We start from the raw sequence: 23,229 nt of genomic DNA, 5'->3' as shown, positions 1-23,229 counted from the left end.
TGCTACATTTTAGTCTTTCCTCACCCCTTCTCCATGCCACCCAGGACCTCCATTCTGGAATGTTTTCCTTGAGAGCTTCAGCAGGGATGTGTCTGTGGGTGGTAGACTCTGGTGGTTTCTGCATGTCCTGAGATCCTGGAGCCCTGAGAGACTCACAGTAGCCATACAGACGAGAGACGCCCGCCCCGGACGACTCGCCGTAGGAAGAAACGTGAGCAAGGCCAGGGTCCCCTTCCCTCGGATTATCCCTGTGGCTTGATGGCCAGCAGAGGATGCCAGCACTGGGTACTGGTCTCTGCCACCCCCTGTGAGTGGACGGGGCTGGGCTGCAGGAAGAAGAGCTATGACCTGGCTGTCCTGCGGCGTGGAGCCCTCTCCACCCCCAGGGGGGTTTGTCTTTCCCTGTCTTCACCCTGGGACTAGTCCCCTCCATTCAGTGGCCCCTGCAGGTCCAGCGTGCAAGTTTGCCAGGTCTCCAGCACAAAGGAGCAGGCTGGTCCAGCCCTGGTCCAGAGGGGACTTGGCAGGCCTGACCTCCTACCACCTGTGGACCCCTCACTGTTACCTCCTCTCTGACCCTCATCTCCTCCCACTCCTGGTGGTGAAACCCTGCAAGCAGAACCCGCACTCCATCGTTTCTGCCCTTCTTGAAGACGTCAGCAAATACAATGCAGACACCAAAGCAAAGAGCTGCTTGAGTTTTTGAGATCCGTATAAACTGATTGTCTTCCCCCGAAGCAGGCTGTCATTTTCCCTTACTTAAAGAGGGTTGAGTTATGGAATATAAATTGGAAAAGAAGTTTATCTCTGATGAATGAGGTTTGGCTGGTGTGAATAATTGCTATATAGGAAAAGAATTTTAACCTCCTTTGTGCCTCCTGGCAAATCCTGCTGATTTAGGAGGATGAAGGAAAATTTCAAGATAATTGGGCTCATGGAAAATGGACTTGGTCAGCACAACAGGCTGAAAGTCAAGAAAGGAGGTGTGTTCCTGGCCTTACCACGGACTCTCCGGGGTCATGAGTTCATAATTTCTGTTGCTGCCCTGAGGCTCTCATGAGCCATGAGAAACACGTCTCAAAATAGCTCTGCTCGTACTGAGAACCGAACCACAGCTACCTGGGGCCTTGGTCCAATTTCAGGCAGGAGGGCTTCGCTCTGCTGCAGAGGAGCCGAAGGGCTCTGCACATGGGTTTGAGAGCCAGGTCTGCTCCAGCTCCAGGGCCCCGGTCAGGCCACCCACCCTGAACCTGAATCCACTTCAAAACACCCATTTGTAATAGACACACCCTCGTTTTATGAGACGTAAAAATTTCTCATTTGGAATAAACTGAGGAGGATACATAGTGAAGTGGATACAGGAATATGCTCTCTGCAGGGCAGCTTAATGGACACATGGCTCAGCCACGTTTAGAGCAGATACTTCTAGCTGGAGTACAGTGGAAAAGTGCCCACACCTCCATGTCAGGGGAGTGTGGGACCGCACGATGGATGTCTCTTTGCAGCCTCCGCCCACGCGGAGCAAGAGGTCCTTGCCAGGGCCCCGAGTCTCCATGTCCCCTTCTAGGCGCCCCCCCGACCCCACTACCTCAAAGGCAACCACTGTCTTGCCTTTAAACATCTTTGCCCGCTGTATAGTTGACGCTGCACACTGCGTTTTCTCGCAACTCTAGTGCTTCGTAAGCCGCATTTCTGTTGGTGAGCTGTGCCTATGCTGTGTGGAGCAGTGGTTCACCCCTGTGTTTGTCGGTAAAATGGATGCGCTAATCCTCAAGGGGGGTTCCGGCGAGGACAGGACGAGGTGGGCCACGGAGGCCCGAGAGGAGGGCGCATGGAGACCGTTGCTCCGACACAGCACGCGGGACCCTCCTTCCCCTAATAGCACGGACCTGGGGTTGAAGGCTCAGCGTTCAGGATTCTGACACTCAGTCGCTTCCTGCGTTTTCACTGGTTTGTCAGTGAACTCGGAGCCGACTTTGCCAGCAGCTGAGGAGATTCTGGGGGAATGTCCCGGACCCCCTGACCCACAGGGTTTTCGGAGCCCCTGGTCAGGCTGTTCCTCCCCTGACCTCCCCTTGCCCACCAAGCTCAGTGCCTCCTGGTGAGTGCGGCAGGCTTCCCTCCCGCCTCCCTCCCCGACCCTTGGGAAAGAAAGCGCAGAGAGGAGGCCCTGTGAGCTCCCGGGAGGACGCGATCCAGAGTCTTTGATCTGGTGACTTTGAACGTGATGCTGAGCCCGGTGGGGACCAACTACGTCTTGGTCCAAATTCCAAACAAGAGCCGGAGGCCGGCCAGGTGGCTTGCGGCACCCCGGGTAGGGGCTCAGCCATCAGCTCTGCTCGGAGGATGCGGCGGAAGACTTCGCTCCTTTCCAGGCGGGAACGAAGAGGGTCCGGCAGGGCCATACATTTCCTCCCCGCTTCCTCTCGAGGCAGGCCTGCTCCGCTATGTGTCTAGTGGGAATTCTTTTCATTATCTTCCCTCTCAACTTAATTAATCCACGTTCCGTAATGAACCTTGAAATTCCTATTAAACACATCATTACTGATCAGCGCAGGGCTGGTGGGGGCTGGCAGGGGCTTCTTACAGCCGCGCAGGGTGTTTGGCTGTGCAGGGCTGTCTTGTCTGAACCAGGCTCCTGGGGCTGGGTGGGGCTCGGGAGTGGTCCTGGCGCCCCACCTCTTCCTGGGAAAGTCAAGAGTGACCCGTGGGGTTGTCGCCCCCTGGGTGTGATGTTTACCAGCCTTGCCCACAGGGCTGGTGACTCCACCTGGCCGAGGCCTCCTGCTGGGCTTGGTGGGATGGGGTGGGTCAGGATCCCGCCTCCATCTCAGGAAGATGCTGTCTCACGACTGGTCTGGGTGACATGACGAACAGTGACAAGCAGTGAGGGTGGACCCCCAGAGTGACGCCTCTGAGACTCGGTTTGGGGGAGTGGCGGGACAAATTTGCATTTACACGTCTCCCTGCTCTTTCCCTGGAGAAGGAAATGGCAACCCGCTCCAGTATTCTTGCCTGGAAATTCCCAGGGATGGAAGAGCCTTGTGGGCTACAAACCATGGGGGTCACAAGAGTCAGACATGACTGAGCGACTTCACTTCACTTCCACTCTTTCGCACGAGGCCGCCCACTGACACTGTGGGGTTTCCACAGACAGGATTTCCTAAGCCTGGGTTTTGGCCCGCCCTGGACGGAGCAGGTGGGCATCAAGTTAGACTCCTCTGTGCAGTTCTGGACCCCCGCTCAGCCCTGCCTGCCTCCTGCCTGGGCCCAGGGTCCCAGCTGTGACCTGCAGTGCCAAGAACAGCTGCTCCTCAAGGCCCATTCACCCCTTCCCACGTCTTCCCTGGATCACGCCGCCCGATCCTGAGAGAGACCAGCTCATCCCCTTCTCCTCCCTACAGTGTGGGAGCCCTGGGTTCAACCCCTGGGTCGGGAAGATCCCCTGGAGGTGGGCATGGCTACCCACTCCAGTGTTCTTGCCTGGAGAATCCCATGGACAGAGGAGCCTGTTGGGATACTGTCATGGGGCTGCAAAGAGTTGGACACGACTGAGCTGCTGTTTCAGTCTCAAGACAGCTGTGACCTTAGCCCTCGAGGTGCCCGGGGCCCTCTCACCCTTGGCCTGTGGGCTCCTCTTGTACTCTCTCTCCTCCCTCCTCCCACTCCCCTCCGTTAGTTTCCTCTCACGGAGGAAGTGGAAGCTTCCAGAGGCTCCTTCACGCTCCCTTCCTGACCTGGGGCCTCCAGCCCACTGCCCTCTCGTCACAGTGTCCCTAAGCCTCTGCCTCTGCGGTCCTCCTGGGCGTGGCCACCTCCTGGGTTATAAGGTCATGCCCGTCTGCACACACACTGTCCCGCTCTCTCCCCGGGAAAACGCCCTCACCCCACCTTGCCCTCTGGCTCCATCCTGTCTCTCTTTCCGCACCCAGCCCCTGCTCAGCGGGGCCTCTGTCCCATCCCCGCAGAAGCGGTTCTGCCCGGGGATGAAAGCGAGAGACCTTCCCGGCCGTGCTGGCTGCTAGGGCTCGTCCTCCAGGGTCTGCCCTGAGGCCTGCCCTTTGCCATCCTACTTACTAACTACTCCCGAGCGGCCCCTGTGGTTCTGAGACAGCCTTCCATCTCAAAATCTTCAACCGAACCATCTCTGCAGAGCGCCTTTGCTTTGTGGGGTCACGTGTTCACAGCCTCCAGGGGTTCGGATGTGGGCCTCCTGGGGAGCCAACACTCTGCTGACTGTAGAGTCAGGGCAGGAGAGACAGACGGGCACGTGTGCGGTGCTGGAAAGCCGGTGTGAGAACCGTCTCTGCGGTGGAGCACGGGTGAGCTTCGTGTCAGGGTGTGTCCCCCACTTCCCGCGGCTGTCCCACGCTGAAAAGAGTTATCTTCCTCTCTCCAGGTCTCCACTTCCCTTCACCACTGACCATAGGCGCTGGTTCTGGATGGGGCAGTGGCTACTGGGGATGTTAACCCTCTTTCCCACCCTTCGGAGGAGCCCCCTGCCTTGCGAGACCGCCGTCCCCGCCAGCGCACTGCGTCAACACCACAGTCCTCAGTGGAGGGGAGTGGCACTGACTTCCTTCTGCCCGGCTTTGCACGACGGGGGGCACTGTGGGTCGGAAGTCACCGGTCACTCCAGGCTGTCACCGTCTTCCCTCCCTGATCGTCTCAGGACATGGGCTGGACTCTCTGGGTCTCTAGCTGATCAGCTGGGAAGGGGTCTTCACTTCCTGAGAGGTTAAAATGCACCCCCTGTGGCCACAGAGAGCAAAGGCTAATCAATCCAGGGCCCAGCCACCACGGACGGAGGGCCACTGGCCGCTGGATCCGACAGCTACTGCTTTACAAGGTGATACTGAAGCAGAGCGGTGATTCTATGAAAGTCAGCGAGTGAAGACTCTGATCAGGTGTGCAGGCAAGTTTTAAGGAGAACCCCTCTCTGGAAGGGAAGGGAATTCGTTACAACTGAAAAAGAGTTTCAAAACATTCTTGCATGTGGGTCAGCCTATCCCTTGCACTTTCTTCAAAATGGTGGATGAGAGGACCCCAGGAGACAGCAGGACCCTGGCACCGTCCTGAGTAAACTGGCCAGCTCATTTAAGCACCTGGATGCTGTAGTTTGATCTGTCTCAGTGAACACACACACACACACACACACACATGCACACACGTGCACACGCACACGCACACACAAGCACACACGCATACGCACACACATACAGGCACACACACACATGCACACACGTGCATACACGTGCACACACACAAGCACACACGCATACGCACACACATACAGGCACACACGCACACACATGCACACATGTGCACACACACACGCATGCACACAAGCACACATGCATACGCACACGCATGCACACAGGCACACACACATGCACACACGCACATGCACGCACACACATACATGCACACACACACATGCAGGTAGGGTGTTTCCCACCAACTTGCAAACACCTTCATAGATCAGGAGACCAATACAGTCTTCTGGTCCAAAGTCCGATGTTCTGAATTAGATCTGGACGAGGAGTGTCTGCAGGCTCTTCTGGAAGCTGGAGCCGAGGGAGCGTCTCCTCTTTGGAAGGGTGTTCAGGCCTCTGCCCGCCTCGGAGCTTTGTCTCAGAAGTCATCACAGCTCCAGAGGAAAGCCAAGCTCCAGGGCTGCTGACTGACGATGTGCAGGCGGCCAGGGGCGCCTCCTCATTGGACGGTTCGCCTCTGCTGTGTGCCTGGAGAACAGGAAAGCCACGGTTTCTCTGTATGTGGGATGGAATGGGTCACCGCCGGCTGGCCTCTGTGCGTGCCAAGACGCTCCGGCTCCACAGCCTGTGGCTCTCGCCATGCTCGCGTGTCAAACAGCGGAGCGCAGACTTCAGCATTGTGTCCATGAACGTGAGGGCCGTGCGCCCAGGGTCGCAGACGCAGGCAGCAGGGGAGATGGAATCCAGCTTGTCTTCACTTTCTAACAAGGAAGCACACAGGTCTCACTTGGGCTGAAAAGCTCCTTGTGTGTTTTATACTGAAACTTCATGTTGGCTAAACTGCAGATGTATATGAATATTTTAGCAAGAGTTCAGTTCAGTTCAGTCACTTAGTCATGTCTGACTCTTCGCAACCCCATGGACCGCAGCACGCCAGGCTTCCCTGTCCATCACCAACTCCTGGAGTCTACTTAAACTCATGTCCATCGAGTCAGTGATGCCATCCAACCATCTCATCCTCTGTCGTCCCTTTCTCCTCCTGCCCCCAATCCCTCCCAGCATCAGAGTCTTTTCCAATGAGTCAACTCTTCGCATCAGGTGGCCAAAGTATTGGAGTTTCAGCTTCAGCATCAGTCCTTCCAATGAATATTCAGGACTGATTTCCTTCAGGATGGACTGGTTGGATCTCTTGCAGTTCAAGGGACTCTCAAGAGTCTTCTCTAACACCACAGTTCAAAAGCATCAGTTCTTTGGCGCTCAGCTTTCTTTATAGTCCAAGTCTTACATCCATACATGACTTCTGGGAAAACCATAGCTTTGACTAGATGGACCTTTGTTGGCAAAGTAATGTCTCTGCTTTTTAATATGCTGTCCAGGTTGGTCATAGCTTTTCTTCCAAGGAGCCAGTGTCTTTTAATTTCATGGCTGCAGTCACCATCTGCAGTGATTCTGGAGCCCAAGAAAATAAAGTCTCTCACTGTTTCCGTTGTTTCCCCATCTGTTTGCCACGAAGTGATGGGACTGCATGCCATGATCTTAGTTTTTTTGAATGTTGAGTTTTAAGCCAACTTTTTCACTTTCCTCTTTCACCTTCATCAAGAGGCGCTTTAGATCTTCTTTGCTTTCTGCCATAACAATTAATATGCTTGGAGGAGCTGTTAATTTTATGTACATTACCCAGAATTTTGAAACGTTAAATAGATAGAAAACTAGATTGACAGTTATTATGAACATGTTGGTAGAGAGTGAGCTGTCTAGATAACTTTGGAAAAGGTATCAGGTCTTTTCCAAATAAACATTTCAGTAATAAGACCAGGCAGAATAATGGGCAGTAGATCCTATTACAATTCTAGTCCTTGTAGGTTTTGTGGAGAGGAATGCTATCTTTTATAAAACTAAACAAAAAAATAACCTTTGCAAACTGTATCTGCTTTTCAGTGTCTTAAGAAAAGCTAATGGTATTCTTCGCATTTTATGAGGCTGAATTAAAAACAAGACATCAATTTCACCTCCTTGGGTCTTGAGGAAGAAAACCCAAAGTCATCTCTATCCACTTTGGTCATGAAGCATCTGTGGTCCAGACATTCCCGATTATGAGGAGTTGGGAGGGGGGCCTAGAGCAGGAGGTGCCCAGAGACGAGCTGTGTGTGTCTCCAGGGGAGGGGAGCATGGTCTCTGGGTCACGCGTGTGCCTTGCGACCGCAGCTGCAGTCTAGTTGCTCAGAAAGCTGTTTCTGTGCAGTCAGCTCTGCAGGGCAGGACCACTGGTTCTGTTGGTTCACCAACATCCTGAAGCATCCAAAGCAGTGCCAGGTCCATAACGGATTCCCAGTAAATATCTGTGGCATGAGTAGAATCATTTTTTGTATCATGCCAAGCTCTGCAAATATTCCATTTACTGAATATTTAACTGTAATATTTGCTGTACTACCACCAGAAACCCTTCAGGCTTCCCAGGTCAGCCGGTGTCCCAGGGTTTCCTCTGACCCAGCGTGGGTTCACGTTCCTGGCCAGCCAGCTTCGGGCTCACGTGGGTGCTCCGGGTACCTCTGGTTCTGGGGATGCATCCTCCAGTCAAGGGCGGCATCTGCACGGCGTTAGGATCCTCGGGCACTTTCCCCTTCTAGGACTCCACCTTCTCATATGGCACCTGGGCAGGGGATCTGGGGATTTCTGGGTGGGAGTTTGGGGCCTCTGAGTGAGGAGGGCTGGGCTCCCCTCCTGCCAGAGCTACACGGCCGGGGCTTGGGGCAGAGCCCCTCAGACTCTGCTCTGCCGTCCTGCTAGGACCATCTTTTCCTAGAGAAATGGTGTGCCTCATCTTCCTTCCTTCCTCCCTCCATCTTCCCCTTCCTCCCACCCATCTCCCTGAGAGCCCAGGCCGTCCCAGGCCTCATCCTCAGCGCTGAGACCATGAGCATCAGATGTGCGCCCTGAGGACCCTGCCCACGTGGATGCCCAGTTGGAAGGTGAGAGCCCCGTGCCGGCACGGAATTTTCAGGCAGTGCAGCGAGAGCTTCCTGGAGCCAAGTGACACGCTGGGAGGCTCCCCTCTGTGTGGGATTATGGGGTGCTGGCAGGGGTGCTGGGCCTGCAAGCGGAGATGAGGGTCTTTGGGCTGGAAAGAAGCAGCCAGGAAGGCATGGCTGTGGGATCCTCTCTGTGCCGGGGGATGGGGCGAGCTGGTGAGGGGTGATGGAGTCACAGAGAGGGCACCTGCGCCAGCCTGCAGCCCCGTGAGAGAGGGGACCACACGGGACCTCATCTCTCCCACCTCCTTTGGGTTCCATGCTTGGCCTGGACGGGCAAAGTCGCTGGTTAGGAGTTTGTGTGAGTAGGTTTCCAGGTCTGACATCCTGCCCAACCTGGGACCCGGCAGGGGCAGAGCCTCTGGGGCCAGGGCCGTGCTGTTCCTCTCCTAAAGGAACTTAAAGTCCGCAGCCTGAACTCCCGACCTGAGCCCACAGTGGGTCCCACCAACCGGCCACCCCAGCATGTGGTGCTCTGCTGCGAAGTCTCACGTGGAGACGCTGGTTACAGGAAGACGTTCCATGGTGTCCCCCTACACTTGGAAGCAGCCCCGTATCTCGGGCAACCCTCGGGGGCGCGAGCCTTTCCGGAAGGCTCGCCCTGTCAGCGACACCCTGCACGATGTCAGGCCTTTGTGGCCTCATGGGCTCCAGACCTCCTTTGTCATCCTTCCTGAGCTCAGGCAGGTTTAGGACACTTTCCAGATGACTGTGTTATGCGGCGTGTGGCTGGCGAGGCAGCTGCCAGCCCCGGCCAGGGGAGGAGCTGGGCACTTCTGTCTGCCCCCGCAGCTGGCGTGACCTGAGGCTACCTTGTGATGGTCAGGCTCTAAAACCCACCTAGCTATTTACAAAGGCTGGATCGGCTTCCTCAGAGAGTGCTGGTGGACACTCGCCAGATTGTGTAACAGGTTGTGCCCCCAGGACACCCACGCCCTGGACTTCTTTCTCATGAAGCTGATGTGAGGTCCTTCGAAGGACACCCTGAAAAAATAAATAAGTTCTTGGAGACCTTTTAAAGGAAGGCAAGCATAACAGCTAAATGCAATATGAGATCCTGGAACAGAAAAAGGACATTTGTTGGCAAACGGATGAAGTCCGAAGAGAGCCCATGGCTCAGCCAGTCCTGCGGTGCTAAGGTTGGATTCTCAGTTCTGCTCCTCGCGTCCTGGGCGATGGAAGACGCTGACTTTAGGGGGAGCCGGGTGAATCGCGTGCAGGCACGCTCTCTGCTGTTTCTGTGACTTTCAAAGAAGTCTTAATTATTTCAAAGTAGACTTTAAAAAAATCATGTTATTGACTCTGGAGATTTCTACAGATTTTACAAGTTGCAAACCCTGGGGAACCCCACGCCCTCTCTTGTCTCTGCCTTGCCCTACTGACCCCTGAAGCTTGGACACAGTGTCGCCTGGTGAACACCCTAGGAGCGCCCCCTGCCCCCAGCAAAGCTCTGTGGGCTCGGAAATTCTGAACAGGGGAGGCTCGGCTAAAGCGGAGGGTGAGGAGGAATCTGCAGTAACTGTGGGTCTGTGGATGGGGCTCTGTGATCGGTCCTGATATGAGGTGCATTCACCAGGGACTGGCGGGGAGGGCGCGGGGGCAGAGCAGGAGTGGACCCTGGAGAATCCCTGCCCCCGGGGGACGCACAGGTGGTGGTGGAGGCTCCTCCGGGCAGGTGGTGCAGGGCCGAGTCCTGAAACGGGCAGGCGCCCCCAGGCAGGGGGTGACATCCCAGGACTGACTCAGCTGGAACGTCCGGGGCTGAGCCCCAGGGGCAGGTGTGAGTGAGAGGGGGGCTGCGCAAAGATGGAGAATGAAACAGCAGGAACGGCTTGTGCAGCTGTTCGTAGCAGAACCGCCCATCGAAAGGTAGAGTGGTGCCTTTAGCTGAGCCATCCCTGTGCAGAATTTCTGAGCCCACAGATCTTTGTCGGGGGTGGGAGTCCCTTGTCGGGGCAGGAGTGATGAGCTGCAGGGTGGAGACCCTGGCCAGGGACAGACGGACAGGCAGATCCGCAGAGAAGAAAGCCCAGAAGCAAACCCAGGGTCCTCAATCACTGAGTCCATGATTACGGGGATGTTTCAAGTCTGTGGAACAAGAATTGACTGGCCATTCAGTGGAACTGGGGCTGCTGCTTGGGCCTCTGGAGAAAGAGGAGGTTAGAGTCTTTACAGCTTGTTCCAGGTGCGTTAATATGCTAAGCCTAAATAGTTAGCATTCCCGTACTCTCAGGAGCATGAACGTCAACAGAGGCAAAACCCACGACACAGAGGAGCAGCTTTAACAGCACGAGGCCTTCCTTGCATCCACGGTGTGGGTCAGGGTGGGCACCCCCACGTGCAGGGTCTGATGTGGAGATGAGTAGGCAGGACGTTTATTCACTGGAGTTCTGGGGACCACAGGGAAGAAGGGAAGGTGAGGGCAGGTCTGGGGCCCAGCCGAGCCCAGAGAGAGGCCTAAGCAGGTGGCCCTTCAGAGGCACCCTGAACTGGGGGTGGGGGCTGGGTGTCAAGTCCCTGCATCCACTGGTCATCACAAGAGCCAGGATGGGGGCACCAGAGCATGGCATCACCCCTCAACACTGCACTCAGCAGACAGTGGAGGCTCTGGGACAATAAGTTCAAAATGCTCCAGAGAAAGAGATGAGCCTTTGATAAGACGAGAGGTTGCAAAACATGGTAAGTGACTGAGAGAAACTGTGACCATCCCGACAGAAGGACGGACAGCAGACGTGAGTGGGAAGGTCATCAGGAGGCAGGACAGACGGACAACAAGGAGATGAGAACATGCACGGCCCCGCACACTGTGGAAAAGGTGTGACTTGCTACTTCCTAAGGAAGGACAAGATTAAAAACTGACATGAGGTGCTGCTGTGCTCAGCTGCTCGGCCGTGTCTGATTCTCTGCAACCCCGTGGACTGTAGCCCACCAGGCTCCTCTGTCCCTGGGATTTCCCAGGCAAGCAGACTGGAGTGGGCTGCCACGCCCTCCTCCAGGGGATCTTCCCGGCCCCGGGGTTGACCCCGAGCCTTCTGCGCTGGCAGGCGGATCCTGTACCGCTGAGCCACTGGGGAAGCGGCCGGTGGCGACGTTAGGTGGTGATGACTAGCAGTTTGGTCGTTGCACAGCTTTTCTAGAAAGCCATTTGATCAAATGCACACAGTATTTTAGATATCTCCATAGATGTGGACTCGGCCTCATTTATGAAAGAAAGTACTCTTTCCCTCCCGTGTTGACTGTGTGTGTGTGTGTCTATTGCTGGGCCCTACTCTGGACACTGGGCATGTTTGTCCTTGGCCAGTATCAAACTTTCTCAGTCACTAGAGCATAAGCCTTATTCCTTTGTCGAGATTACTTGGGACTGATGACAGCTTTTGAGTCAGCCTGTGAATTTCTGCAGGTTGTCTGTTGGGATTTCAGCTGGGCTCCACTGAATTTGCAGATTGATTTGAGGAGAACTGCCCTCACCAGGGCAAAGCTTTCCATTATTTGGGACTTTAAACATTTCTCTCAACGCCACTTTGCAGATTTCTGTGAGAAGGCTTTTGTACCTTTTCTGTTAGGACATTTTCAATTTCTCTTGATAATGTTTTGTAGATTTCTGCTAAAGTTCATGTGTCTCTTTTGTTAAATTTATCCCCAGATAACCACTGTCTTCTATCAATTTCTTTTTCTGTGTGCCACCTATATGGAACTACACTTTATTTTTAAACCCTGACTTTATAACAGGTAAGTCTATCAAATGCACTGATTAATTATAATAGTGTGTCATTAAATTATTAGATTTGCAAGTATGGGAATGTTTTAAATTTTTATGAGGCCAAATTATTTAATATTTTTCTTAATTGTTTCTGGCTTTGGAGTTAGGCTCAGAAAACCCTTTCATACCCCAACGTTCTAAAAAAACCCGCCTCCTCTTTCTGATGGTGTCTTTTTATGGTTTAAGGTTGCATATATAGTACATCAAACTTGCCCTCTTTCTCAGATGGGTTTTGGCAACTTTAATGTGTTTTGTTTTTATCTGCTTAAATTCTAGAATTATTTTGATAGTGTGAGAAAAGTCCTTTTGGAATCTTTTGTTGAGATGGCAGTGATCTTATTTAAGAATTATTGCCATTTTTACAACATTTGAGTTGACTATCTGGTGCCTCTGCAAATACATTTGTGTGGATCCAGGTGTTCAGCGCATTTATCTTATACTCTGCTGTGGTTTTGAGAAGAGAGAGCAGTTGGATACAGGAAGCCATGCAAGACGCTGATACGCACCGATGCTGGCGGGCGGGCTCCCGGGAATTCTTCACACAGTCTTCTCTGCTCTCGTGCGCCTTTGAAAATATCCGTGAAAATAAAAAAAAACTGTATCTATCTACCTACTGACCCAGTCATTGGGTTCGTCGGTTCTGCGTCAGTTTCTTTTAGAGGCCACTCTTTTCATCTATTGCAACTGGGGTGGCTGCTCTGCAGGTGCGTTGGATGCTGTTGGTTTGCACCATCTTTATAAACCGTGAGCAGCAAAGCAAAGGTTGACTGTAGCTCTCTGCTCATTGATTCGTATAAATGGAACACGGCTCCCAAGTGCGCTTCAATAATTCATGGTTTTATAAACATGGAAATTCATTCGGTGTGTCTCCAGGAGAACACTGCTCCCCAGTGGGCGATAACCCCTGGGAATCGAGGTGCAGCTCTGGCTCCTGGGGTTGGGGCGCAGAGCAGACAGAGCCCCCTCCCCGCCTCCCCTCCATGCATCCCCGGATCGTACCCTTCTTGGGGAGGCCTCAGAGCTGCTTCTAGTGGGAGCCTTGTTCAGACCCTGAGATGGATTGACTGACACCCAGACTGGGAGGCCCACCTCCTGGATGGCCGAGGGTCATCTGACGTGGTGACTTTGCACCTTTAGCAGGGCCAGCTGTGAAGGTGCACAGGGCCCAGGGGTATCCGGACGTCCCTGGAACCATGTGCCTCCCATGGGGGTTGGTGTCCCCAGAGCAACAGAGCGGCAGGCTTGAGAGCTCTCAGTTGCTCTGGTTCTTGCCCTTGCTGTGTGGTCTCAGGCAAGCATCTTAAACCTCAGAACCCCTGGGCCTTTAGACAGAAAATTTCTATGATAGTATCTGCCTTTGGAGCACTTGTGAGACAATACGTAGACAGTAGGTTTGTGGAGAATTTGTGCAGAGAATGCAAAGGGGGATATTCCACATTCATTTAATTTTGATATTAAGTGTTCCAGATTCCACTGGCCGCAAGGGCTCCGGGAAATGGTAACCAGGTGACCTCCTCACCCTGAAATAGAGGAGCTGGGGGCCACTGGGCAAAGCCTGTATCTCTTCTCCTCCATCAATTAGGAGGGAGGTCGTAGGGAAAGATACCTTTCTTACTACGGACACCATGTCTCTTAATAAAACTAGCACCAGGTGTGCGGGTTGGGAGAGCTTCTGGGCTGGAGGCTTGTCTGGACCCCGTGGCCTAACTTTGCTCCTCCAGGTGGGCACTGCCTCTTGTTTCGGCGCCCAGCGTCACTCTCCCCACCTCAAGGCCCCGCATCACATCCTGGGTCCACCACCAGGTCAAGGCTGCAGTGGCCCAATTTCCCCTACATATTTCTAAATTTGCCTCACTGACAATATTGTCTTACTGAGACGTGTACAATTTCCTTGTCATTTTTTAGATATTTATGCTCTCACTGGGCTTCCTTGCTGGCTCAGTGGTAAAGAATCTGCCTGCAACGTAGAAGAGGCGGGTTCAGTCCCTGGGTCGGGAAGATCTCCCGGAGACGGAAATGGTAACCCACTCCGCTATTCCTGCCTGGAGAATCCCATGAACAGAGAAACCTGGTGAGTTACAGTCCATGGGCCACAAAAGAGTCAGACACGACTTAGTGACTAACAACAGCAGCAGCAGCAGATGCTTTCATTAAGAATTCAGAGTCAGAAATTTAAGTTACAAAACCTTCTGAGGAAATGACTTGGGCTTAAAAAATATTGATCCCTTGCCTGTTATAGTTATTACACATGTTTTCTCCTGATCGGTCAGTTTAATTTTGCTCTTTGGAAATTTAAAAGATTCCTGAGGCCAAACCTGTCACTATTTCACTCTAAGAATTTTGAGTTTCATATGCTGGTTATGAGACTTCTCAGATGGCACTGGAGGTAAAGAACTCGCCTGCTGATGCCGGAGTCGTGGGCTCAGTCCCTGGGTTGGGAAGATCCTCTGGAGGAGGGAATAGACCCCACTCCGGTAATCTTGACTGGAGAACCCCATGGGCGCAAGAGCTTGGTGGGCTTCAGTCCGTAGGGTCGTAAACAGCTGGACACAACCGAGTGAGCACACGCACATCCCCATTAGGAAGACCTTCCTTACCCCGGGGTTATAAACATTTACCTTCCTCTGTTTTATTCTGCTAATAGCTACAAGTACTCAGATGTTTTATTTGTCAGGAATTAATTTTTTAAGTTTTGAATATGATAGAAATAATCTGGTTTTCAAATGAGAAACCTATTTTTCCAATTCTATTTTTTTTGAGTTTTAATCGGTTCAGTTTATTTTTCTTTTTTGGCTGCGCTGGATCGTCACTGCCGCGCGTGAGCTTTCTCTAGCTGTGGCGAGCGGGGCCTGCTCTCTGCTGCGGTCTGTGGGCTTCTCCCCGTGCTGGCTTCTCTGGTTGTGGAGCATGGGTTCTGGGTGCACAGGCTTCAGCAGTTGCAGCCTGTGGGTTCTAGAGTGCAGGCTTCGTTGCATCAAGGCATATGGTCTTCCCAGCCCAGGGATTGAACCCGTTTCCCCTGTGTTGGTAGGCATATTCTTATCCACTGCACCACCAGGAAAGTCCATCAATCTTTTTTTTTTTTTTTAATTGAAGTATAGTTGATTTACAATGTTGTGTCCAATTTGATTTTAATGAACAGTTTCTATACTGAATTGAATTGTGGCCTACATTATATATATATTATGATGAAATAAATGGTCGTTCTGGAATAGCTTTTGAACTATCTGAGTGAAGTGAGTGAGTGAAGTCGCTCAGTCGTGTCCGACTCTTTGTGACCCGTGGACTGTAGCCCACCAAGCTCCACCATCCATGGGATTCTCCAGGCAAGAATACTGGAGTGGGTTGCCATTTCTTTCTCCAGGGGATCTTCCCGACCCAGGGATCGAACCTGAGTCTCCCGCACTGCAGGCGGACGCCTTAACCTCTGAGCCACCAGTGGCTTCCCTGAAGGCCTTCTCCAGAGATGACTGGACTTCTCCTCAGTCAAGAATGCAGTCTGTGGTTTCTTAACAGATACGCTGGCCCCACCTGGCTTTCTTGCTGGGCTGGGCAGAACTGCGTAACAACTGGACCCGCTTGGGATGACAGCAGGGCACGAAGGAGTTTGCCTCACTGGCATTGAACTGTCTACCCCTTGCATATTGATCTGTTGAACCTGTGTATTTCTGTGCCAGCATCTAATTCTGTTGATTAATAGTGCTCTGTACTTTGATTTGTTGGCAATAGGGAAAATCTCTCATGATGGTCTTAATTTTCATAAATTTCTTGGCAATATTTATATGTTTATGTTTTCAGTGGAATTTTAGAATCAATCTTTCAAATGGAAGTTTTTCTTGTGCTATTAACTCAAGTTGGGCTGACTGTAACTTTTAGTCTGGGACACTTCATATCTTTATTCAGAACATGTTCACATCCAGAGACAAGATGGGTCTTTATTTAGAAAGGCCTCCTAGTATGTGCTCCAGGAAAGGTTTGTAATCTTCTTGGTGAGGAGATTATACTTGTGCATGTTTCTTATTAAATGTGTTGCCAGATATCTCACAACTTTTCTTTCAAATACGACCCGATTTCTCCTCTGTTGCATTTTATGTTTGTCAGTGGGGTGCCTCAGGCGTCTGTGCCTTGTGGGCCCCAGGTCAGGGGAGCGAGAAGAAGGCAGCGGCCTGGGGCATGCAGGCCCGCGGTGGGAAGGAGGGGGGGCAGTGGGGTGTGGATACACTCCTCCTTGCCCCAACCCCTGGATCTCTGCACCCCCAGACACGCTGGCCCTGACTGCTCATACCTGCTGCTCTGCTCTGTTTCTCTATATCAGTCTGCCAGGGCTGCTGCGTAACAAAGACCACACAGTGGGTGGTTTAAACCATAGGCATTTGCTGTCTCACAGTCCTGGAGACTGGCCTGGAGATTGGAAGTCCAAGACTGAGGTGTGAGCAGTGCTGGTCCCCTGAGGCCTCTCCGTGGCTTGTGGACGGCAGTCTCCTCCCTGTGTCCTCATGGGGTCATCCCTCTGCCTGTCCCTCTGTCCTGACCTCCTCTTCTTGCAAGGACCCCTGCTGTGAGGGATTAGGACTCACCTCTCCGCAGGCCCCACCCAGATGCAGTCTGAGGGGCTGGTCACAGTGTTCTTGTACAAACCTGGGAGAACAGAACAGCCCATAAACTGAAAGGCTTCTTAGTGACTCCCTGAATTGTCTCTGTGTAACTGCAGCCATGAAATAGAAGACGATTGCTTCTTGGCAAGAAAGCTATGACAAACCAAGACGGAGTGTTGAAAAGCAGAGACATCACTTTGCTGACACAGATCTGAATAGTCAAGGCTGTGGTCTTTCCAGTAGTCATGTATGGATGTGAGAGTTGGACCATAAACAAGGTTGAGCACTGAAGAATTGATGCTTTCGAACTGTGGTGTTGGAGAAGACTCTTGAGAGTCCCTTGAACAGCAAGGAGATCAAACAAGTCAATCCTAAAGGAAATCAACCCTGATTTCCTTTATTCATTGGAAGGACTGATGCTGAAGCTGAAGCTCCAATACTTTGGCCACCCAAGGCAAACAGTAAAATCACTGGAAAAGACCCTGATGATGGGAAAGATTGGAGGCAGAAGAAGACAGTGACAGAGGATGGGACAGTTGGATGGTATCACTGATTCGGTGGACATGAACTTGGGCAAACTCCAGGAGATAATGAGGGACAGGGAAGCCTGGTGTGGCTCAGTGCATGGGGTCATGAAGAGTCGGAGATGACTTGGTGACTGAACAACAAAAACAGCTAATATCATCTGCAAATAATGGTCATTCTCTTTTCTAATATTCTGCTGAGAAACAGGCGGCTGCTGTCTTTTCTGAGGGTGTCATCTCAGGCCTAGGGAAAGTAGTGTCATTCTTTAGCGGAATAAACCCCCTTATGGACACACTATTTACCGAGCAGTGCCCGGACTTGGAGAAATTATGCCTGAGCGTACAGATTTTTGCTCAATAGAGATGCAGATGATTCCTGACGCTTTGCTGTTATTCAGTCCCTAAGTCGTATCTGACTCTTTGCCACCCCATGGACTGCAGCACGCCAGGCCTCCCTGTCCATCACCAACTCCCAGAGCTTGCTCAAACTCATGTCTTTCGAGTTGGTGATGCCATCCAACCATCTCGTCCTCTGTCATCCCCTTCTCCTCCTCCCTTCAATCTTTCCCAGGATCAGGGTCTTTTCCAGTGAGTCGGCTCTTCACATCAGGTGGCAAAAAGCGAAAGCTCCGAGGCTCACGGTGCAGGCGCCCTGTAGGACGCAGGCCCGTTTTCCCTCTAACCTAGCAGCCTCACTCAGCATCCTTGGCCCCTTGCTTGTAAACATCCAGGTCCCACAGTGCTCTTTTCCAGCCTGGCCACCTCTGGTCTGTCAGTAATGACTTGAATGAATCTTTGACATGCTCAGTGTTTACTGGTAAATCACAGTGACAGGCGCTACACGCACACTGTGTTTAAGGCCAGCCGAGGAGTGTTGATTTGTCTCTGAAATTATAGCTCTGCTAGTCTCTGGAAGGACCCTGTGAAGCATCACATCACTCCAGCCCGTACGCTAGGACACGTGCCCCTTGCACGTCCAGCCTGGAGGCACTGTTCGCCCCTCCCGGCAAGCCCCTGTCTGTTCCCACACGGTGAGGGAAACAGCCTGGGAACCTGAAGCCCATGCCCTGAGCCGACTGAATTCTGTGAGTGGTGAACGGATTCCTCCCATGGCGGTGGGTCCTCCGTCACGATTTCCCTGTCTTGGCCAGAGTTTCTGACCTGTGTTTTCTGGTGAAGGGTCCTCAATGGATGGTATTGACCCAGTGCAGAGACACACGGAGCAGTGAGCTGCAGGTGAGGGTGCGAGTGTTATGTCGACTGTGCGGCATTTAAGGAGATCCTCGGCGACCCAGAGGGTGGGGAAGAGCGGTCACAGGACAGGGGCTGAGCAGAGGGCCTCAGAGTCATCATCACCATCAGTGAGCATGCGCGTCCCCCACACCGCGCCCCCCGCCCCGCGCAGCCCCTAGGGTGGCCAGGCCCGAGGGTGGACGAGGCCGGATCTGTGACTGTCCGCCCATCCCCAGGAGACTGCCCTGCCCCCTGTCCATGCCCCTTCCCGTTTCTGCTCCTCTTTGTAGCTTCTGGAGAGAGCTGAGCGCCCAAAGACAGTCCTCGGTCACTCCTCGCCACCCTGAAGAGGTGGGGCCTTTTCGGGGGACTCCTCAGCGTGGGGTGCTGAGCCACCATGAAGACTGGGCCCGACCCTGGGGAATCGGCAGAGACCCTCGCCCCACTGCCGGGGAAAGTCCCCTGCTTCTGCGCACATGTGTGGAAACACTGGTGAGTGTAATATAATTAGTTGTGATAGACAAGTGCTGTGAAAACAGTGAAGGCAGGGGCATGATGGAGAAACCCAGGCAGGATGGACAGGGAGGGCCCGCCTGAGGAAGGGGCCCTGGGCACTCAAGATACAGAGGAGGCAATAAGTCAGGAGGAAGACACAAGAGGCGTCCCGACCGGAAAGGAAGAAGTGAAAACAGGCGACAGAATATTATATGGGGAAAACTGTAAAGATTCATCAAAGCAGCAGTTAGAACTGATACATGAATTCAATAACGCTGCAGGATACAGAATCAACAGACAAAAATGTTTTGTTTCTATATACTAATAATGAACCACATGAAAAGGAAATTTAGAAAACAATGCCATTTACGGGAGCGACATGAAGAATCAAATACTCGGAAATAAACTTAAAGAGGTGAAAGACTTGGATCCTGAAAATCACAAAATATTGATGAATTAAATTAAGATGCATTTATGTTCATGGACTGGAGGACTTAATATTGTTAACGTGCCCCCACTGCCCAAAGCGATCTCCAGACTCACTGCAATCACTGTGAATTTCATTTTCATGAAAATAGCAACAGCACTTTTATAAAAACAGGAAAGCCTTTCCTAAGATTCATATGGGACCACAAGTAGCCAGAACAATCTTGGGAAAGATAAAGAAAGCTAGAGGATCACACTTCCTGATTTACAACTAGACTACAAAACTACAGTAATCCAAACGCTGTAATACTGGCATAAAAATAGACTCCTAGACCAGTGAGACCGAATGGAGTGGAGACACAAACCCATGCACAGGTGGTCATTTGCTCTTTGACAGGCTGCCAAGAGCACACAACAGGGAAAGTGTTCTCTCTTCAACAAAGTGTCAGGAGAAACTGGATTTCCAGGTGCCAAGGCTTGAGATGGGATCTTTATCTTACTTTATACACAAAGTCAACTCAAGTGCATTAAAAATGTAAACGTAAGACCTGAAATTGTAAAAATCCTAGAAGACATACAGGAAAACTTCATGACACTGGTCTTGGCAATGATGTCTTGGGTATTACCCCAAAAGCACACGCAATAAAAGCAAAAATAGACACGTGGGTGGGACTGCATTGAAAGAAAAGTCGTCTCTGCACAAAGGAAACAAGCAGCGGAGCAGAAAGGCAGCCTGCTGAATGGGAAAAATATTTGCAAACCACATATCTGATAAGGGTTTAATATCCAAAATATATGAGGAGCAGTCAGCAATGAAAGAAACAAGCAACTATATTGCAAAATGGCCAAAGGACTTTTACAGACATTTTTCCAAAGAAGACGTACAAATGACCAACAGGCACACGAAAACATGTTCAACACTGCTGATTATCGAGGAAATACAAATCGAAGGCACCCTGCGTCTTTTACCTGTTTGAATGGCTGTTACGAGGGAGAGAGAGAAAGGGTAAGTGTCGGCGAGGACGTGTAGAAACTGGAACCTTGTGCCCTGTCGGTGGGAACTGAAAATGTGAATTGTTGCAGCCCATATGGAAAGAAGTGAGGAGATGCCTCCAAAGATTAAAAATAGGACTACCATACGATCCAGCAATCCCACTTCTGTGTATTTACCCCTAAAATAAAGCCAGAATCCTGAAAAGGTCTCTGATCTCTCAAGCTCATTGTGGGGTTACTCACAAGAGCCAAGGTGTGGGAAAACCTAAAAATACATTAAGAGACAGAGAAGAGGCGGTTCAGTGGGATGGTATTCAGCAAAGCTGTGACCAACCTATTGACCTATTAACCAACCTATCATGTGACCAGCATACTAAAAAACAGAGACGTCACTTGCCAGCAAAGGTCCGTAGAGTCAAAGCTATGGTCTTTCCAATATTCATGTATGGATGTGAGATTTGGACCATAAAAAAGGCTGAGCACCAAAGAATTGGTGCCTTTGAACTGTGGTGTTGGAGAAGACTCTTGAGAGTCCCTTGGACTGCAAGGAGATCCAACCAGTCCATCCTAAAGGAGATCAACCCTGAATATTCATTAGAAGGACTAATGCTGAAGCTGAAGCTCCACTACTTTGGCCACCTGATATGAAGAGCCAACTTACTGAAAAATATCCTGATTCTGAGAAAGGCAGAGGGGGAAGGGGGCCACAGAGGATAAGATGGCTGGATGGCATCACAGGCTCTGTGGACATGAGATTGAGCAAGCTCTGGGAGATGGTGATGGACAGGGAAGCCTGGTATGCTGCAGTCCATGGGGTCGCAAAGAGTCAGACATGACTGAGTGATTGAACAATAAATTCAGCCGTGAGAAAGAAGGAAACCCAGCCGTATGTGACTACATGGCTGAGACGTGAGGACAGTGAAAGTGAACGTGAAGTCGCTCAGTCGTGTCCGGCTCTTTGTGACCCCATGGACTGTAGCCCACCAGGCTCCTCTGTCCATGGGATTGTTCAGGCAAGAATACTGGAGTGGGTTTCCATGTCCCTCTCCAGGGGATCTTCCCAACTCAGGGATCGAACCTGGGTCTCCCGCATTTCAGGCAGACGTTTTACTGTCTAAGCTACCAGGGAAGCCCTTCCTGGTGGGCAGTAGACTAAATGAAACAAGCCAGTAACGAGACAAACGCTACGTGATCCCACTTATACGACGTTTATAAAGCAGTCAAGCTCATAGAAGCTGTGAGCAGAGTGGTGGTGGCCAGGGGCTGGGAGGAGCGGGCGGGGAGACATGGCTCCGTGGTGTGAAGGTTCGGTCACCCGGGAGGAATCGGGTCTAGACTCCGCTCCACAGTGCTGCCTGTAGAACCCGCTATCCATGCTGAATCACACACTGCAGTTCTGGTATGAGGATAGGTCACACGTGCAGGGGTCCTACCACACAGACCCCAAAGGCTCCCTAAAGGATGAACGGGAGCAGCCTTTCCTTCCGGGATGACAGGGTGGTTTGTGGAGGTTTTCAGGCTGCCTGAGCTGTGTGTTCAGGAGCGTGTGAGGGGTCCGCAGACTCGGGACCCCATGGAAGATCAAGTCCGTGGTCGCCTAACGGGAGCCTCAAATGCCACGGTTAGGAAGGCAAGTGTTGTTCTGAGCGTAGGTGAGAATCCACTGGCCGATGTTGCAGAAGAGAAATATGATCTGGTTTCTTTCTTCAGAGGCTGCGGGCAGAGAAGCAATTGATGGAGACAGAGGCGTGGTGTGTGGTGCTGAGAGCTTGTGATAAATGGAAGCTTGACCTGGTCGAGGGGGCTGGAGAGCTTCGCAGGGAAAAGCAGGCGAATAGAGAGAATTAGGTGAAGGGGGGGGATGAGGTGCTGGGGGGGGGCCGGTGCAAGGGTGAGGGAAGCGAACGGAAGGCAGGTGAGGTGGGGCACAGTGGGGTGGGGGGCTTGGGAGGAGCTTGCAGCGGAAGCTGACGCCATGGACTTGGCTTTTGGAGGTCGTCTGGGCAGCAGTGCAAAGGGCAGGAGGCAGCGAGTGGATCAGTCAGAGGCGATCGCAGGCATCAAGGTGGGAGAAGCTGGGGTTAATGGCATTACGGGGTCAGCAGTGGGGATGAAGATAAATAGGTAAATATGAGCAAAACACAGATGCTGAAGTGAGCAGGATCTGGTGTTAGATACATGGAGAGAGGGAGAGAAGGACGAGCCTGGTCTGTGAGCTCATGAGGACCCTGGAGGACGACCACGTCAGGGAGGCGCAGGGTCGGGCAGGGGGTGTCTGGAGTTCAGCCAGAGGTGTCTTTGCAGCTTTCACGGGCAGGTGGTAGTTGGGTCTGGGGCTCAGGGGAGGAGTTTGCTCTAAACCTGAGTCTGTGTGTCACACCCATCAGTTGGTGATGGAGACCCCCCACCACCCTGGGATGGAGGCGCTTGCTTGGGGAGATCAGAGTGAGGGGAGGAGAGGGCGCAGGGCGGTCCTGGGGGAGTTACTCAGGGCAGCCGCACGGTGGAGCGGAGGGAAGGCGGTTTGGGCCCGGCCCTGCAGGAGCCGCAGCAGGACAGCGTGGGTCGGGGCTGAGATGAGGATATGAGGATGCAAAGTGCCTGGGACTCGGCTGAGGAGGAGGAGCCGCCTCTGAGGGCGGGTGAGGAGGGCTGGGTGAGGAGGAGGAGGAATTGCGAGTGGGTGGAGCAGACAGGGCCTGTCCTTGCAGAAGTCTGCCTGTGAAGGAGGAGAGGGCTCAAGGGTGCCTGGTGAGCAGTGGGGGCCGCGGAAAGCTTTCCTTTGCACACCGGGGGCAGAGCCCCTTGCAGGAAGTTGTTGGATTTGTGAGGTGGGAGGGGTAACTTAGAAGGATAGACTCATGGGGTTCACCACCCCTCAGGTGACCCGTCTATACTCTGACACGTCCATTCCTTTATGCCAAGACCACCCTCCTGCTGAGTGAATAAACCACCTTC

Source organism: Capra hircus, chromosome 3 (genome assembly GCF_001704415.2).
Source record: "Capra hircus breed San Clemente chromosome 3, ASM170441v1, whole genome shotgun sequence".
In the NCBI taxonomy this organism is placed as follows: domain Eukaryota; kingdom Metazoa; phylum Chordata; class Mammalia; order Artiodactyla; family Bovidae; genus Capra; species Capra hircus.
The sequence above is the reverse complement of the archived record's forward strand: the minus strand, read 5'-3'. Positions refer to the sequence as shown.